Source organism: Moschus berezovskii, chromosome 14 (assembly GCF_049115385.1).
Source record: "Moschus berezovskii isolate FMDL1 chromosome 14, NW_MosBer_1.0, whole genome shotgun sequence".
Lineage (NCBI taxonomy): Eukaryota > Metazoa > Chordata > Mammalia > Artiodactyla > Moschidae > Moschus > Moschus berezovskii.
In genome coordinates this window covers 305,822-325,993 of record NC_142473.1, presented here as the reverse complement: position 1 = coordinate 325,993, position 20,172 = coordinate 305,822, and positions in this window count along the sequence as shown.

Genomic DNA, 20,172 nt, shown 5'->3' with positions numbered 1-20,172 from the left:
AGCAGGATGATGGAAATTCAAAAAGTACAAAATGAAATTAAAGGACACCAATAAATAAGTCAATAGAAATATATACTGTTAATATTTTGTCTTTGTTGTTCTACCAAAATGTATATAATGTATATATTATATGTGTTATATAATGGTAGAATATATAACGCACATATATTTGGATGAGCATATATACAGCAGTGAATTTTTTTTTAATTTATACTATTTGAATCATGCTATTTGCACTATTGTAGCCTTCCTTTGCTGTACAATATGCTGGAAGAATTTTTCCATCTCAATGAACATGTATCTGCTTATTTCTAAGGATTACTATAGTGTTCAGATGCTTGCTTATCCCATACTCAACGCTAGTGCTTTGAAGAGAGGAACCATGTGTGCTTTGTTCAATAGTTGCTTCTATATCTTTTCTATTGTAAATCAGGCTGTATTACACATTGGAATTCATATATCTTTTCATATTAATGTTCATTGTCTTCTGATATATAACTTGGATTGGAATTTCTGGGTCATTGGTAGTTCTTTTTTTAGTATTTTGAGAAAATTTCATGATGTTTCCCATAGCGACTGCACAAATTTACATTCCCACCAATTAAGTACAATGGCTTCCCTTTCTCCACATTCTTGTCAACATCTGTTATTTTCAGACCTTTTTATTTGATGATAGCCATTCTGATGAGTATGAGTTGACATCTCCTTGTGATTTTGGTTTTAATTTCTCTGACAGTTAGTGATGTTCAGCATTTTTTCTTGTGCCATCTGCATATCTTCTTTGGAGAAAATCAGATCTTTCCATTGTTTTTGTTTGCTTGTTTTTTTTTCTTAATATCAAGTTGAATAATCTGTTTAGATAGTTCGGATATTAATCCCTTATAGTCATATCATTTGCAAATACTTACTCCCATTCAGCAGGTTGTCTTTTCATTTTGTCAGTGTTTTCATTTGCTTTGCAAAAGCTTTTAACTTTAATTAGATCTCATTTTTTTCCTTTGCTTCCTTTGCCTCCTTTGCCTTAGGAGAGAGGTGAAAAAAATGTTGCTTTGAATTATGTCATAGAGTGTTCTGTCTACATTTTCTTCTAGGTGTTTCATAGTTTCTAGTCTTTCATTTAGGGTTTTAATTCACCTTGATTTCATTTGTTTAATCATTTTCTTGTTAGCTGATACCCCAATGCTTTGGCCACCTCATGAGACGAGTTGACTCACTGGAAAACGACTATGATGCTGAGAGGGATTGGGGGCGGAAGGAGAAGGTGACGACAGAGAATGACATGGCTGGATGGCATCACCGACTCGATGGACATGAGTTTGAGTGAACTCCGGGAGTTGGTGTTGGACAGGGAGGCCTGGCATGTTGTGATACATGAGGTCACAAAGTGTCGGACACGACTGAGTGACTGAACTGAACTGAACTAATAGCTTTCTGTACACAGTATCATGTCAACTGCAATTAGTGACGGTTTTACTTCTTCCATCCAATGTGGATGACTTTTATTTATTTTCTTTGAAGGATTGCTGTGCCTAGTACTTCTAGTGTTTTAGAAGTGGCAAGAGTAGGCATCTGTGTCTTGTTCCTGATTTAGAGGGATAGCTTTCAGCTTCTTACCACTGAATAAGATATCATCTCTGTTTGTTATAAATCACCTTTATTATGTTCAGACGACCACGTGGAGTATACAATCCATGGAATTTTTTTATGGATTTTTTTATTATAAATTCAATTTCACTACTAGTGCTTCAAATATTCAGATTATACATTCCTTCCTGATTCAGTTATGTAAGGTTCTATGGTCCTAGAGATTTGTCAGTTTCTTCTAGGTTGCCCAAATATTTGGCATATAACCATTTGTAGTATCCTCTTATGATTTTTCCCTATTGCTGTGATGTTGGCTCTAATGTCTCCTTTGCATTTGTTTACTTGTGTCATCTATCTTTTATTTTTGATGAACCTGGCTAAAGATCTAATTATTTTGTTTATCTTTACAAAAAGTATCTTTTCACTTAACTGACAATTTTTTGTTTTTTTACTATAGGAAAGGGGAAGTCTCAGTTTTATTAATGTCCTCTCTGATCTTTATTATTGCCTTCATTCTCAGGATTTGGGGCTTTATTTATTCTTCTTTTTCTACTTCATTTATATAGTAAGTGAAGGTGTTTATATCAGTTTCTCCCCCCACCTTGAGGGAATCATCTGTCACTATACAATTTCCCCTGAACTCCTTTTTCTAAATCCAATAGATTTTGGAAAGTTGGTGCCTTTATTAGTCTCAAAGTATTTTCTGATTCCCTTTTTGATTTCTTCATTAGATCATTGGTATTTAGTAGCATGTTGTTTCGTCTGCATATGTTTGTGTTTGTCCCATATTCCCCGACTGTAATTGATTTCTTATTTTGCACCATTGTGGTCAGAAAAAGTGCTTGATATAATTTCTGTCATCTTAAATGTGTTGATACTTGTTTTGTGGCCCAGCATTTGATCATCCCTGAAAAAATGTCCTGTGCGCATTTCAAGGTGTGTATTCTGCTATTTTGGGATAGACTATGTCAGGTGGCTCAGAGGTAAAGAATCTGCCTGCAACACAGAAGATGCATATTTGATTCCTGGGGCAGCAAGTTCCCCTGGAAAATGAAATGCAATAAAGCCTAGTGTTCTTGCCTGCGAAATTCCATTGAAAGGTAAGCCTGGAGTGCTACAGCTCATGGGGTTTCAAAACGGTCAGACCACTTCATAACTGAAGAAGAACAACAAATGCTGTAGGAATCTATTCAGTTCAACTAATCTATTGTGTAATTTAAGACTACAGAGAGGAATACAAGATGGCCAAGGAATAGGTCGGGGCGACCACTTTCTCCACCACAAAATCAGCAAAAGAACACTTGAACGCTGAGTAAATCCCACAAAACAACTTCTGAATACCACCAGAGAACATCATGCACCCAGAAAAGCAGCCCATAGTCATCGAAAAGAGGTAGGAAATAATATAAACGATAAAAAGAGAGTTAAAAGAGGGAGGGACGGAGCTCCATCCCAGGAAGGGAGGCCTGACAAAAAAAAAAAAGAGAGAGAGAGAGAAAGAAAAGTTTCCAAACACCTGGAAACACTCATGGGCAAGTCTGTGGCAAGCCTTGGAACCGCAGAGGGCCACAAAACCGGAAGAAAAAAATAATTAATTAAAAAATAATTAGACCTTCACGACCAAGATAGTCACGATAACGTGATCACTGACCTAGAGCCAGACATCTTGGAATGTGAAGTCAAGTGGGCCTTACAAAGCATCACTACGAACAAAGCTAGTGGAGGTGATGGAATCCCAGCTGAGGTATTTTACATCTTGAAAGATGATGCTGTGAAAGTGCTCCACTCAATATGCCAGCTAATTTGGAAAACTCAGCAGTGGCCACAGGACTGGAAAAGGTCAGTCTTCATTCCAATTCCAAAGAAAGGCAATGCCAAAGAATGCTCAAACTACCACACAATTGCACTCATCTCACACCCTAGTAAAGTCATGCTCAAAATTCTCCAAGCCAGGCTTCAGCAATATGTGAACCGTGAACTTCCAGATGTTCAAGCAAGTTTTAGAAAAGGCAGAGGCACCAGAGATCAAATTGCCAACATCCGCTGGATCATGGAGAAAGCAAGAGAGTTCCAGAAAAACATCTATTTCTGCTTTATTGACTATGCCAAAACCTTTGACTGTGTGGATCACAATAAACTGTGGAAAATTCTGAAAGAGATGGGAATACCAGACAACCTGACCTGCCACTTGAGAAACCTGTATGCTGGTCAGGAAGCAACAGTCAGAACTGTACATGGAACAACAGACTGGTTCCAAATAGGAAAGGGAGTGCGTCAAGGCTGTATACTGTCACCTTGCTTATTTAACTTATATTCAGAATACATCATGAGGAACACTGGGCTGGAACAAGCACAAGCTGGAATCAAGATTGCTGGGAGAAATATCAATAACCTCAGATATGCAGATGACACTACCCTTATGGCAGAAAGTGAAGAGGAACTCAAAAGCCTCTTGATGAACGTGAAAGAGGAGAGTGAAAAGGTTGGCTTGAAGCTCAACATTCAGAAAACTAAGATCATGGCGTCTGGTCCCATCACTTAATGGCAAATAGATGGAAAAACCTTGGAAACAGTGTCAGACTTTATTTTGGGGGGCTCCAAAATCACTGAAGATGCTGATTGCAGCCATGAAATTAAAAGACACTTACTCCTTGGAAGGAAAGTTATGACCAACCTTGATAATATATTAAAAAGCAGAGACATTACTTTGCCAACAAAGGTCCGTCATGTCAAGGCTATGATTTTTCCCGTTTTCATGTATGGATGTGAGAGTTGGACTGTGAAGAAAGCTGATCGCCGAAGAATTGATGCTTTTGAACTGTGGTGTTGGAGAAGACTCTTGAGAGTCCCTTGTACCGCAAGGAGATCCAACCAGTCCATTCTAAGGGAGATCGATCCTGGGTGTTCATTGGAAGGACTGATGCTAAAGCTGAAACTGCAATACTTTGGCCACTTCATGTGGCGAGTTGACTCACTGGAAAAGACTCTGATGCTGGGAAAGGTTGGGGGCGGGAGTAGAAGGGGACGATAGAGAATGACATGGCTGGATGGCATCACTGACTCTGTGAACATGAGTTTGAGTGAACTCCGGGAGTTGGTGATGGACAGGGAGGCCGGGCGTGCTGTTATTCATGGGTTCGCGGAGAGTCAGACACGACTGAGCGACTGAACTGAAATGAATTATTTAGAAATAAGTAATTAAAACCCACAGACTAAGTGCCCAGAAGAAACTCTCAGCGGAGAAGTGGCAGAAACGCCTGCACCCCCCACTAGCAACCGGGAGCTGGGCAGGGAGACGTGGCAGCAGCGTTTAGAGAAAGGACCGGGACTGGTCACCCCAAGGGCAATCTGAGGGTGTAAACAGGAGATAGCAAAGCAGATTGTGCAGCTAAAAGGCGAAAAGCCTGCGCAAAGGCGAAAAGGCTCAACCTCAGACTCCGACAGTCCCACTCACAGAACAAAGGACTAAGCAGAGGGAGCCGGCTGTGGTCAGCCCACCCCCTATCCCCTGCTGGGACAGACAGAGGAGGGCGGCCGCACCGGAAAGGGCAACTGCAGTTCCAGAGAGGCTTCCCATACCAAGCTTCAGGCAGGCTTCATTGCTAACCAAGACTTCTTGGGTTCGGGCCAGTCAATATCTCCCTGAGAAGGTGCAACGGTTGTAAACCCAGAAAATTGAGTGGCAGGGATCGGGGAGGGGATAAGTCACAGTGACCACGTTCACCAAACACCTGTTCACCTGAGCTGCTCGGACAGGGGAAGGCACAAAACACAGGCCCAACCAACTCTGCACATTTGTGGAGTACCCGAGTACCTGAACTTGAGCCGCTCAAACCTGGGAAGTGCATGCAACACAGCACCGGCCGCAGGTAGCTCCCGGCAGAACAACCTAGAGCCTGAGCAGCATAAACAGGGAAAGCACACACGCCACGAGCGGGAGCAATCCCACTGTAGCCGAGACACTGGGAGCACTCCCCAGGGATGCCAGTGATATTTGTTAGCAGCGTTCCTCCCTCCCCACAGCAGGACTGAAGAGGTGAGCCAAAAAGAAAAGTGTCCACCACCGACCCCTGGTGTCAGGACGGGAATTAGACACTGAAGAGACCAGCAAACAGAAGAGCTTTAAAAGAAGGAACAGCCTTGGAAGTAACAGCTGGAGAAGTCTTGAGCCTAATGCAATAATAAGACAGAAAACCAGAGGCAGAGGCTTAAGTACAAATCCTGAGAACACCAGAGATCTCCTGTGCCAGGGAACATTAATTGATAGGTGCTCATTAAATGCCTCCATACATACACTGAATCCAGGCACCACCCAAGGGTCAACAAGTTTCAGTGAAAGACATACAACGCAAATTCTCCAGCAACACAGGAAAACAGACATGAGCTTCAATATACAGGCGGTCCAAAGCCACTCCAAACCCACTGACATCTCAAATTCATTACTGGACACTTCATTTCACTCCAGAGAGAAGAAATCCAGCTCCACCCACCAGAACATCTACTCAAGCTTCCCTAACCAGGGAACCTTGACAAGTCACCCATCCAACCCCACACACAACGAGGTAACTACATAATAAAGAGAACTCCACAGACTGTCAGAAGACGGAAAGGCCACCCCAAGCACAGCAATATAAGCAAGATGAAGAGGCAGAGAAATACCCAGCAAGTAAAAAAACAGGATAAATGCCCACCAACACAAACAAAAGAAGAAGATATAGGGAACCTACCTGATAAAGAATTTCGAATTTTAATTGTGAAAATGATTCAAAATCTGGAAAACAAAATGGAGTTACAGATAAATAAAGTAGAGAAAAGGATGGGGAAGATGCAAGAAATGTTTAATAAGAATTAGAGGAAATTAAAAAGAGTCAATATACAATGAATAACGCAATAGATGAGATCAGAAACACTCTCGAGGGAACAAACAGTAAAATAATGGAGGCAGAAGACAGGATAAGCGAGCTAGAAGATAGAATTGTAGACATAATTGAAAAAGAGAGGGAAAAAGAAAAACGAATTAAAAGAAATGAGGACAATATTAGAAACCTCTGCAACAATGTTAAAGGCCCCAGCATTCGAATCATAGGAGTCCCAGAAGAAGAAGACAAAAAGAAAGACCATGAGAGAATACTTGAGGAGATAATGGTTGAAAACGTCCCTAAAATGGGGAAGGAAATAATCACCAAAGTCCAAGAAACCAAGAGAGTCTGTAACAGGATAAACCCAAGGCGAAAAACTCCAAGACACATATTAATCAAATTAAAAAAGATCAAACACAAAGAACAAATATTAAAAGCAGCAAGGGAAAAGCAACAAATAACACACAAGGGGATTCCCATAAGGATAACAGCTGATCTTTCAATAGAAACTCTTCAGGCCAGGAAGGAATGGCAAGACATAGTTAAAATGATGAAAGAAAGTAACCTACAGCCCAGATTATTATACCCAGCAAGGATCTCATTCAAATATGAAGGAGAAATCAAAAGCTTTACAGACAAGCAAAAGCTGAGAGAATTTAGCATCACCAAACCAGCTCTCCAACAAATACTAAAGGATCTTCTCTAGACAGGAAACACAGAAAAGGTATATAAACTTGAAGCCAAAGCAATAAAGAAAATGGCAACGGGATCATACTTATCAATAATCACCTTAAACGTAAATGGGTTGAAGGCCCCAAACAAAAGACAGAGGCTGGCTGAATGGATACAAAAACAAGACCCCTATATATGTTGTCTACAAGAGACCCACCTCAAAATGAGGGACACATACAGACTGAAAGTAAAGGGCTGGAAAAAGATATTCCATACAAATAGAGACCAAAAGAAAGCAGGAGTAGCAATACTCATATCAGATGAAACAGATTTTAAAGCAAAGGCTGTGAAAAGAGACAAAGTAGGAAACTACATAATATTCAAAGGATCAATCCAAGAAGAAGATATAACATTTCTAAATATTTAGGCACCCAAGATAGGAGCACCACAATATGTAAGACAATTACTGACAAGTATAAAAGGGGATTGGAATGAAGACTGAACTTTTCCATTCAGGTGGCCATTGTTGAGTTTTCCAAATTTGCTGGCATATTGAGTGCAGCACTTTCACAGCATCATCTTTCAAGACTTGAAATAGCTCTACTGGAATTCCATCACCTCCACTAGCTTTGTTTGTAGTGATGCTTTCTAAAGTCCACTTGACTTCACATTCCAAGATGTCTGGCTCTAGGTCAGTGATCACGTTATCGTGACTATCTTGGTCGTGAAGAACTTTTTTGTACAGTTTTTCTGTGTATTCTTGCCACCTCTTCTTAATATCTTCTGCTTCTGTTAGGTCCATACCATTTCTGTCCTTTATCGAGCCCATCTTCACATGAAATGTTCCCATGGAATCTCTAATTTTCTTGAAGAGATCTCTTCTTTTTCCTAGTCTGTTGTTTTCCTCGATTCTTTGCATTGATCACTGAGGAAGGCTTTCTTATCTCTCCTTGCTATTCTTTGGAACTCTGCATTCAGAGGCTTATATCTTTCCTTTTCTCCTTTGCTTTTCGCTTCTCTTCTTTTCACAGCTATTTGTAAGGCCTCCTCAGACAGCCATTTTGCTTTTTTGCATTTCTTTTCCAAGGGGATGGTCCTGGTCCCTGTCTCCTGTACAATGTCAAGAACCTCCCTCCAGAGGTCATCAGGCACTCTATCTATCAGATCTAGTCCCTTAAATCTATTTCTCCCTTCCTCTGTATAATCATAAGGGATTTGATTTAGGTCATATCTAAATAGTCTAGTGGTTTTTTCTACTTTCTTCAATTTAAGTTTGAATTTGGCAATAAGGAATTCATGATCTGAGCCACACTCAGGTCCTGGTCTTGTTTTTGATAACTGTATAGAGCTTCTCCATCTTTGGCTGCAAAGAATATAATCAATCTGATTTCGGTGTTGACCGTCTGGTGATGTCCATGTGTAGAGTCTTCTCTTGTGTTATTGGAAAAGGGTGTTTGCTATGACCAGTGCCTCTCTTGACAAAACTCTATTAGCTTTTACCCTGCTTCATTTCATGCTCCAAGGCCAAATTTGGCTGTTACTCCAGGTGTTTCTTGACATCATACTTTTGCATTCCAGTCCTCTATAATGAAAGGGGCATCTTTTTTGGGTGTTAGTTCTAAAAGGTCTTGTATGTCTATGTAGAACCGTTCAACTTCGGCTTCTTCAGCATTACTGGTTGGGGCATAGGCCTGGATTAGTGAAATATTGAATGATTTGCCTTGGAAACGAACAGAAATCATTCTGTCATTTTTAAGATTGCATCCAAGTACTGCATTTCGGACTCTTTTCTTGACCATGATGACTATTCCATTTCTTCTAAGGGATTCCTGCCCACAGTAATAGATATAATGGTCATCTGAGTTAAACTCACCCATTCCAGTCCATTTTAATTCACTGAATCTTAGAATGTCTATGTTCACTCTTGTCATCTCCTGTTTGACCATTTCCAATTTGACTTGTTTCATGGACCTAACATTCCAGGCTCCTATGCAACATTGATCTTTACAGCACCGGACCTTGCTTCTATCATTGGTCACATCCACAACTGGGTATTGGAATGCCAAAGAATGCTCAAACTACCGTCCAACTGCACTCATCTCGCATGCTAGTAAAGTCATGCTCAAAATTCTCCAAGCCAGGCTTCAGTAATATGTGAACCGTGAACTCCCAGATGTTCAAGCAGGTTTTAGAAAAGGCAGAGGCACCAGAGATCAAATTGCCAACATCCGCTGGATCATAGAGAAAGCAAAAGAGTTCCAGAAAAACATCTATTTCTGCTTCAGTGACTATGCCAAAGCCTTTGACTGTGTGGATCACAATAAACTTTGGAAAATTCTGAAAGAGATGGGAATACCAGACCACATGACCTGCCTCTTGAGAATCCTGTATGCAGGTCAGGAAGCAATAGTCAGAACTGCACATGGAAGAGCAGCCTGGTTCCAAATAGGAAAACGAGTACGTCAAGCCTGTATATTGTCACCTTGCTTATTTAACTTATATGCAGAGTACATCATGAGAATCGCTGGGCTGGCAGAAGTACAAGCTGGAACCAAGATTGCTGGGAGAAATATCAATAACCTCAGATATGCAGATGACACTACCCTTATGGCAGAAAGTGAAGAGGAACTCAAAAGCCTCTTGATGAAAGTGAAAGAGGAGAGTGAAAAGGTTGGCTTGAAGCTCAACATTCAGAAAACAAAGATCATGGCATCTGCTCCCAGCACTTCCTGAGAAATAGATGGAAAAACCTTGGAAACAATGTCAGACTTTGTTTTTTGGGGTTCCAAAATCCCTGCAGATGCTGCTTGCAGCCATGAAATTAAAAGATGCTTACTCCTTGGAAGGAAAGTTATGACCAACCTTGATAGTATATTAAAAAGCAGAGACATTACTTTGCCAACAAACGTCCGTCATGTCAAGGCTATGGTTTTTCCCATGGTCATGTATGGATGTGAGAGTTGGACTGTGAATAAAGCTGATTGCTGAAGCATTGTTGCTTTTGAACGGTGGTGTTGGAGAAGATTATTGAGAGTCCCTTATACTGCAAGGAGATCCAACCAGTCCATTCTAAGGGAGCTCAATCCTGGATGTTCATTGGAAGGACTGATGCTAAAGCTGAAACTGCAATACTTGGCCACATCATGCGACAAGTTGACTCACTGGAAAAGACTCTGATGCTGGGAAAGTTTGGGGGCGGGAGGAGAAGGGGATGACAGAGAATGAGATGGCTGGATAGCATCACCGACTCAGTGGACATGAGTTTGAGTGTACTCCGGGAGTTGGTGATGGACGGGGAGGCCTGGCATGCTGTGATTCATGTGCTCGCGGAGAGTCAGACACGACTGAGCGACTGAACTGAACTGAACTGATGAAAGGGGAAATTACCAAAAACACAATAATAGTGGGAGACTTTAAAACCCAACTCACACCTATGGATAGATCAACTAAACAGAAAATTAACAAGGAAAAACAAACTTTTAATTATACAATAGTCCAGTTAGACCTAATAGATATCTATAGGATATTTCACCCCAAAACAATGAATTTCAACTTTTTCTCAAGTGCACACGGAACATTTTCCAGTGTAGATCACATCCTGTGCCATAAATTTAGCCTTGGTAAATTCAAAAAATGAAATCATTCCAAGCATCTTTTCTAAGCACAATGCAGTAAGATTAGATCTCAATTACAGGAGAAAAACTATTAAAAATGCCAACATATGGAGGCTAACAACACGCTGCTGAATAACGAACAAATCATAGAAGAAATCAAAAGAGAAATTAAAATATGCATAGAAATGAATGAAAATTAAAACACAGCAGCACAAAACCCCTGGGACACCGGAAAAACAATGCTAAGGGGAACGTTCAGAGCAATAGAGGCACACCTCAAGAAAAAAGAAAAAAGTCAACTAAATTACCTAACTCTACATCTAAAGAAACTAGAAAAGGAAGAAAAGAAGTATCCCAAGGTTAGAAGGAAAGAAATAATAAAAATTAGGTCAGAAATAAATGCAAAGAAACGAAAGACCATAGCAAAAATCAGCAAAGCCAAAAGCTGGTTCTTTGAGAAGGTAAATAAAATTGACAAACCACTTCCAGACTCAACAGGAAACAAAGGGAGAAGAACCAAATCAATAAAATTAGAAATGAGAATGGAGAGATCACAACCGAAAACACAGAAATACAAAGGATTATTAGAGAATACTATCAACAATTATATGGCAATAAAAGGTATAACTTGGAAGAAACTGACAAATTCTTAGAAAAGTACAACTTTCCAAAACTGAACCAGGAAGAAATAGAAAATCTTAACAGACCCATCACAAGCACGGAAATAGAGGCTGTAATCAGAACTCTTCCAGCAAACAAAAGCCCAGGTCCAGACAGCTTCACAGCTGAATTCTACCATAAATTTAGAGACGAGCTAAAAGCTATTCTACTCAAACTCTTCCAGGAAATTCCTGAGGAAGGGAAACTTCCAAACTCATTCTATGAGGCCACCAACACCCTAATCCCAAAACCTGGTAAAGATCCCACAAAAAAAGAAAACTACAAGCCAATATCACTGATGAGCATAGATGCAAAAATCCTTAACAAAATTATAGCAATGAGAATCCAACAACATATTAGGAAGATCATCCATCATGACCAAGTGGCTTTTATCCCAGGAATACAAGGATTCTTCAATATCCAAAAATCAATCAACGTAATGCACCACATTAACAAACTGAAAAATAAAAATCATATGATTATCTCAATAGATGCAGAAAAAACCTTCAGTAAAATTCAACATCGATTTATGATAAAAACCCTCCAGAAAATGGGAATAGAAGGGACATACCTCAATATAATAAAAGCTATATATGACAAACCCACAGCAAACATTATCCTCAATAGTGAAAACCAGAAAGCATTTCCCCTAAAGTCAGGAACAAGACAAGGGTGCCCATTCTCACCAGTACTATTCAACATAGTTCTCGAAGTTTTGGCCACAGCAATCAGAGCAGGAAAAGACATAAAAGGAATCCAAAGTGGAAAAGAAGAAGTAAAACTTTCACTGTTCGCTGATGACATTATCCTCTACACATAAAACCCTAAAGACTCTACCAGAAAAATACTAGAGCTAATCAATGAATACAGTAAAGTTGCAGGATATAAAATCAACACACAGAAATCCCTTGCATTCCTATACACTAATAATGAGAAAATAGAAAGTGAAATTAAGGAAACTATTCCATTCACTGTTGCAAAGAAAAGAATTAAATACTTAGGATTATATCTACCGAAAGAAACAAAAGACTTGTACATAGAAAACTGTAAAACACTGCTGAAAGTAATCAAGGAGGACACTAATAGATGGAGAAATATATCGTGTTAGTGGATTGGAAGATTAAATATTGTGAAAATGAGTATACTACCCAAAGTAATTTATACACTCAATGCAATCCCTATCAAGCTACCAACGAGATTTTTCACAGAACTAGAACAAATAATCTCACAATTTCCATGGAAATACAAAAAACCTCGAATAGCCAAAGCAGTCCTGAGGAAGAAGAATGGAATTGGGGTATTAACCTGCTGGACTTCAGGATCCACTACAAAGCCAAAGTCATCAAGACAGTATGATACTGGCATAAAGACAGAAATATAGATCAACGGAATAAAATAGAAACCCCAGAGATAAATCCACGCACCTATTCACACCTTATCTTTGACAAAGGAGTTAAGAATATAAAATGGAGAACAGACAATATCTTTAATAAGTGGTGCTGGGAAAACTGGTTAGCCAATTTTAAAAGAATGGAACTAGAACACTTCGTAACACCATACACCAAAATAAACTCAAAATGGATTAAAGATCTAAATGTAAAACCAGAAACTATAAAACTCTTAGAGCAGAACATAGGCAAAACACTCTCCGACATAATTCAGAGTAGGATCCTCCATGACCCACCTCCGAGAATATTAGTAATAAAAGCAAAACTAAACAAATGGGACCTAATTAAAATTAAAAGCTTCTGCACAGCAAAGGAAACTATAATCAAGATGAAAAGACAGCCTTCAGAATGGGAGAAAAATATAGCAAATGAACCAACTGACAAAGAATTAATCTCCCAAATATAAAAGAATTTCCTGCAGCTCAATTCCAGAAAAATAAATGACCCAATTAAAAATGGGCCAAAGAACTAAACAGACATTTCTCCAAAGAAGACATACAGATGGCTACCAAACACATGAAAAAGTACTCAACATCCCTCAGAATCAGAGAAATGCAAATCAAAACGACAATGAGATAGCGTTACGCACCAGTCAGAATGGCTGCTATCCAAAAGTCTACATGCAATAAATGCTGGAGAGGGTGTGGGGGAAAGGGAACCCTCTTACACTGTTGGTGGGAATGCATACTAGTACAGCCACTATGGAGAACAGTGTGGAGATTCCTTAAAAAACTGGAAATAGAACTGTCATATGACCCAGCAATCGCACTCCTGGGCATACACACCGAAGAAATCAGAATTGAAAGAAACACATGTACTCCAAAGTGCATTGCAGCACTGTTTATAATAGCGGGGACATGGAAGCGACCTAGATGTCCATCTGCAGACGAATGGATAAGAAAACTTTCGTACATATACACAATGGAGTATTATTCAGTCATTAAAAAGAATACTTTTGAGTCAGTTCTAATTAGGTGGATGAAACTGGAGCCTATTTTACAGAGTGAAGGAAGCGATAAAGAAAAACACCAATACAGTATACTACCGCATATACATGGAATTTAGAAAGATGATAATGATAACCCTGTATACGAGACAGCAAAAGAGACACAGGTGTATAGAACAGTCTTTTGGACTCTGTGAAGAGGGCGAGGGTGGGATGATTTGGGAGAAAGGCATTGAAATATGTATATTACCATATGTGAAATGAATCGCCAGTCCAGGTTGGATGCATGAGACAGGATGCTTGGGGCTGGTGCACTGGGATGACCCAGAGTGATGGGAGGGGGAGGGAGGTGAGAGGGGGGTTCAAGATGGGGAACACATGTACACCCGGGGCAGATTCATGTCAATGTATGGCAAAACCAACGAATATAATATTGCAAAGTATTAGCCTCCAATAAAAAAAAGAAACAAGGAAAGCCAGAAAAAAAAAGTGGGAAATCCATATTGCTAAATTTGAAACAATTACTAATTTTATAATATACCAGATTATCTGGGCTGTAGTCAGTCTGTAAACTTCAAAATTTTCAGAGGTTTTTTTTGGCAAAATATCTTTAGGAGTACATTTAAGAACTGTGCTAATTTCTGTACATAGAGTACATATAATTACTGTATGTAATATATAATGATTAATGACTGCTTTATAGAAAAAAAAAGAAAAAATGATGAACATCACTAACTGTCAGAGAAATTAAAACCAAAATCACAAGGAGATATCACCTCACACACTTCAGAATGGCTATCATAAAATCATAAAGTCTGAAAATAACAAATTTTGACAAGGATATGGAGAAAGGGAAGCCCCTGTACTTAATTGGTGGGAATGTAAATTTTTCAGTCACTATGGAAAACATCATGAAACTTTCTCAAAAAACTAAAAAAAGAACTACCAATTGACCCAGCAATGCAACTCCAAAGAAGTCAGAAGACAATGAACACTAATTTGAAAAAATACATGAATTCCAATGTGCATTACAGACTTATTTACAATAGAAAAGATATGGAAGCAACCAGTGAACAAAGCACACATGGTTCCTCTCTTCACAACAATCACATGGAGTATGGGATAAGCAAGCATTTGAACACTATAGTAATCCTTGGAAATAATGGCAGAGAGGAGAGGCCTGGACTGGGTCAGGATTCTGCACAGAAGATGGATAACCCTGCTTGACAATTGATCTCAGGGGCAAGGATTAGTGTTGTGGTGTTACTGCTTTTGTTTGGGGTGTGGAATGACATTATGGTCTAAATTTCCAGAACCCAGATGGGAAGAGGATTCAACATGGGGATGGTGAATGTCATACTTCCCCTGAGAAAAACGCAGAAATCACCTCCTGGCCACCTACATCATAAATGGCTTTGTTATCTCACTCGCCTATGCTGTCAGCTAAAGGTCCTCAGGAGGCACAAAATGCTGATACAACTAAAACCCACAGCTAGCACTCCCAACGATTAAAATAATGTTTGGAGGGAACAGACCAAACATCAATTAGGCCACCGTTATCCTAAGATATTCGTAGGAGAAGTGTGTTCCCAAGGGCAGGGCAGGAAAGGTAGTCCAATCCCGGTGCATAAGACAAACAGGATCACCAGAAACAGATAATTTTGGGGGTGGAGGTCAGCATGCAGTTTGTGGGATCTTAGTTCCCTGACCAGGGATTGAAAACTTTTGTGTTCCTTGTTTATTTCCTGTTTAGTCGATCTATCCATAGGTGTAAGTGGGGTATAAATTCTCCCACTAATTTTGTGTTGTTGCTAATTTCCCCTTTCATAATTATTAACATTTGTATTACAATTGCGATTCTCCTGTGTTGGGTGCATATATATTTGTAATTGTTATTTCCTCTTTTTGGATTCGTCCTTTGATCATAATGTAGTGTCCAACTTTGTCTCTTTTCACAGCCTTTGTCTTAATGTCTATTTTATCTGATATGAGTACTGCTACTCCTGCTTTGTTTTGGTCTCTATTTGCATGGAGTATGTTTTTCCAGCCCTTCCCTTTCAGTCTGTATGTGTCCCTAGTCTCGAGGGGGGGATCTTTGTAGACAACATATATAAAGGTCTTGATTTTGTATCCATTAAGCCAGGCTTTGTCTTTTGGTTGGGGCATTCAACCCATTTACATTTCAGGTCATTATTGAGAAGTATGATCCCGATGCCATTTACTATATTGTTTTGGATTCGGGTTTATACCCTCTTTCTCGGCTTCCTGTCTAGAGAAGGTCCTTTAGCATTTGTTGGACAGCTGGTTTGGTGATGCTGAATTCTCTCATGTTTTGCTTTTGTGTAAAGCTTTGGATTTCTCCTTCATATTTGAATGAGATCCTTGCTGGGTACAGTAATCTGGGCTGTAGGCTATTTTCCTTCATCACTATAAGTATGCCATGCCATTCCCTCCTGGGCTGAATAGTTTCTATTGATAGATCAGCTGTTATCCTTTTAGGATTCCCCTTCTGTGTTATTTGCTCTTTTTCCCTTGCTGCTTTTAATATTTGTTCTTTGTCTTTGATATTTCTTGATTTTATTAATATGTGTCCTGGGGTTCTTTTCCTTGGGTTTTTCCAGTTTGGGATTGTGTTGTTTTCTTGGACTTGAGTGGTTATTTCCTTCTCCATTTTACGGAACTTTTCAACTATCATCTCCTTAAGTATTTTCCCATGGTCTTTCTTTTGGTCTTTCTCTTCTGGGATTCCTATGATTCGAATGTTGGGGTGTTTAACATTGTCCCAGAGGTCTCTGAGATTGTCCTCATTTCTTTTATTTATTTTTTTTCTTTTTTCCTCTCTGTTTCATTGATTTCTACTTGTACTGCAAGGAGATCCAACCAGTCCATTCTAAAGGAGATCAGTCCTGGGTGTTCACTGGAAGGACTGATGCTAAAGCTGAAACTGCAATACTTTGGCCACCTCAAGAGACGAGTTGACTCACTGGAAAAGACGCTGATGCTGGGAAAGGTTGGGGGTGGGAGGAGAAGGGGACGACCAAGAATGAGATGGCTGGATGGCATCACCGACTCTGTGGACATGAGTTAGAGTGAACTCCGGGAGTTGGTAATGGACAGGGAGGCCTGGCGTGCTGTGATTCATGGGGTCGTGGAGAGTCGGACACGACTGAGCGACTGAACTGAACTGAACTGAACTGATCTTCTATCTCACCTATCCTATCTTCTGCCTCTGTTATTCTACTCTTGGTTCCCTACAGAGTGTTTTGGATCTCATCTATTGCATGATTCCTTTTGTATTGACTCTTTTTTATTTCTTCTAGGTGCTTGTTAAACCTTTCTTGTATCTTCTCGATCCTTGTCTCCAGGCTATTTATCTGTAACTCCATTTTGTTTTCAAGATTTTGAATTATTTTCACTATCATTTTTGGAATTCTTTATCAGGTAGATTCCGTATCTCTTCCCCTTTTGTTTGGGTTGGTGGGCATCTATTTATTTATCTCTGTGTGAAGAGTTTGCGAAGGCAACCACAAGTTTGCTTCCTCACAAAGCAAGGCAGAGGAAACATGTTGATATTACACAGGATACTGGCTGTTTTCCCATAACAATGCCAGGTCATGAACTAACACACTCTGAATGCCTACTCCAGCCCCTCTTATTTCATAGAACACCCCTCCCCACAACTATGGCAAAGGCTTCCATGGCTGAGAAGAATGTACAGGTGCCAGGAGTGGAGCCAACTCAGATCTGGCCTACATCTGAACAAGTTGAGAGCAGCCATTACCAGTGATTATAGAGGTGGCACAGTGGGAGTATCTGGAACTCTGACTGGTGTGCTGGGACTGTCCCAGTATGCACCCAAGCCCATATTGGGCACCCCTTCTTGCTCCAGCACTTCGTTCTTTTTTTTTTTAATTTTAAAATTTTAATTTGAAAAAAAAAATAATGTTCCAATTTTTTGATTTTAAGGTTTTTTTTATTATTGAAGGCTAATGATTTTAGAATATTATATTGGTTGGTTTTGCCATACATTGACATGAGTCAGCCCTGGGTGTACATGAGTTCCCCTTCCTGAACCACAATCCCACCTCCCTCCTCCCCTTATCTTCCCTCTGGGTCATTCCGTTGCACCAGCCCCGAGTATCTTGTATCATGCGTCGAACCTTGACTGGTGCTTTGTTTCACATATTATAATATACATGTTTCAATGCCATTCTCCCAAATCATGCCTCCTCACACTCTCCCACAGGTTCTGAAAGACTGTTCTATATACCTGTGTATCTTTTGCTGTCTCGTATACACGGTTATCATTAACATCTTTCTATATTCCATATATATGAGTTAGTATACTGTATTGGTGTTTTTCTTTCTGGCTTGCTTCACTCTGTATAATAGGCTCCAGTTTCATCCAGCTCATTAGAACTGATGCAAATGCATTCTTTTAATGGCTGAGTAATACTCCATTGTGTATATGTACCAAAGCTTTCCTATCCATTCGTCTGCAGATGGACATCTAGGTTGCTTCCATGTCCTAGCTGTAATAAAAAATGCTGCGATGAACATTGGAATACATGTGACTCTTTCAATTCTGGTTTCCTCGGTGTGTATGCCCAGGAGTGTGATTGCTGTATCATATGGCAGTTCTATTTCCAGGTTTTTTAAGAATCTCTACACTCTTTTCCATAGTGGCTGTACTAGTTTGCATTCCCACCAACAGTGGAAGAGGGTTCCCTTTTCTCCACCGCCTTTCCAGCATTTATTGCATGTAGACTTTTGGATAGCAGCCATTCTGACTGGTGTGAAATGGTATCTCATTGTGGTTTTGATTTGCATTTCTCTGATTATGAGGGATGTTAAGCATTTTTTCTTGTGTTTGTTAGCCACCTGTATGTCTTCTTTGGAGAAGTGTCTGTTTCATTCTTTGGCTCATTTTATTGATTGGGTCATTTATTTTTCTGGAATTGAACTGCAGGAGCTGCTTGTATATTTTGGAGATTAATTTTTGTCAGTTGTTTCATTTGATATTATTTTCTCCAGTTCTGAAGGCTGTCTTTTCACCTTGCTTATAGTTTCCTTTGCTGTGCAGAAGCTTTTAATTTTAATTAGGTCCTATTTGTTTAGTTTTGCTTTTATTTCCAATATTCTGGGAGGTCGGTCATGGAGGATCCTGCTCTGAATTATATCAGAGAGTGTTTTGCTTATGTTCTCCTCTAGGAGTTTTATATTTTCTGATCTTACATTTAGATCTGTAATCCAACCTGTGTTTATTTTTGGGTATCATGTTAGGAAGTGTTCTAGTTTCATTCTTTTACAAGTGGCTAACCAGTTTTCCCAGCACCACTTGTTAAAAGACTGTCTTTTCTCCATTTTATATTCTTGCCTCCTTTGTGAAAGATAAGATGTTCTTAAGTGCGTGGATTTATCTCTGGTCTTTCTTTTTTGTTTCAGTGATCTATATTTCTGTCTTTATGCCAGTACCATACTGTCTTGATGACTGTGGCTTTGTAGTAGAGCCTGAAGTCTGGCACGTTGATTCCCCCAGTTGCATTCTTCTTCTGCAAGATTGCTTTGGCTATTCGAGGTTTTTTGTATTTCCATACAAATTGTGAATTTGTGTGTTCTAGCTCTGTGAAAAATATCGTTGGTAGATTGATATGGATAGTGTTGAATGTATAAATTTCTTTGGGTAGTATACTCATTTTCATAGTATTTATTCTTCCAATCCACGAACACAGTATATTTCTCCATCTATTAGTGTCCTCTTTGATTACTTTCAGCAGTTTTTTAGAGTTTTTTATGTACAGGTCTTTTTTTTCCTTAGGTAAAAGTGAAGAGGAACTCAAAAGCCTCTTGATGAAAGTGAAAGAGGAGAGTGAAAAGATTGGCTTGAAGCTCAACATTCAGAAAACAAAGATCATGGCATCTGGTCCCATCACTTCATGGGAAATAGATGGAAAAACAGTGGAAACAGTGTCAGACTTTATTTTTTGGGGCTCCAAAATCACTGCAGATGCTGATTGCAGCCATGAAATTAAAAGACGCTTGCTCCTTGGAAGGAAAGTTATGACCAACCTTGATAGTATATTAAAAAGCAGAGACATTACTTTGCCAACCAAGGTCTGTCTAGTCAAGGCAATGGTTTTTCCCGTGGTCCTGTATGGATGTGAGAGTTGGACTGTGAAGAAGGCTGACCGCCGAAGAATCGATGCTTTTGAACTGTGGTGTTGGAGAAGACTCTTGAGAGTCCCTTATACTGCAAGGAGATCCAACCAGTCCATTCTGGAAGAGATCAATCCTGGATGTTCATTGGAGGGACTGATGCTAAAGCTGAAACTGCAATACTTTGGCCACCTCATGCGACGAGTTGACTCACTGGAAAAGACTCTGATGCT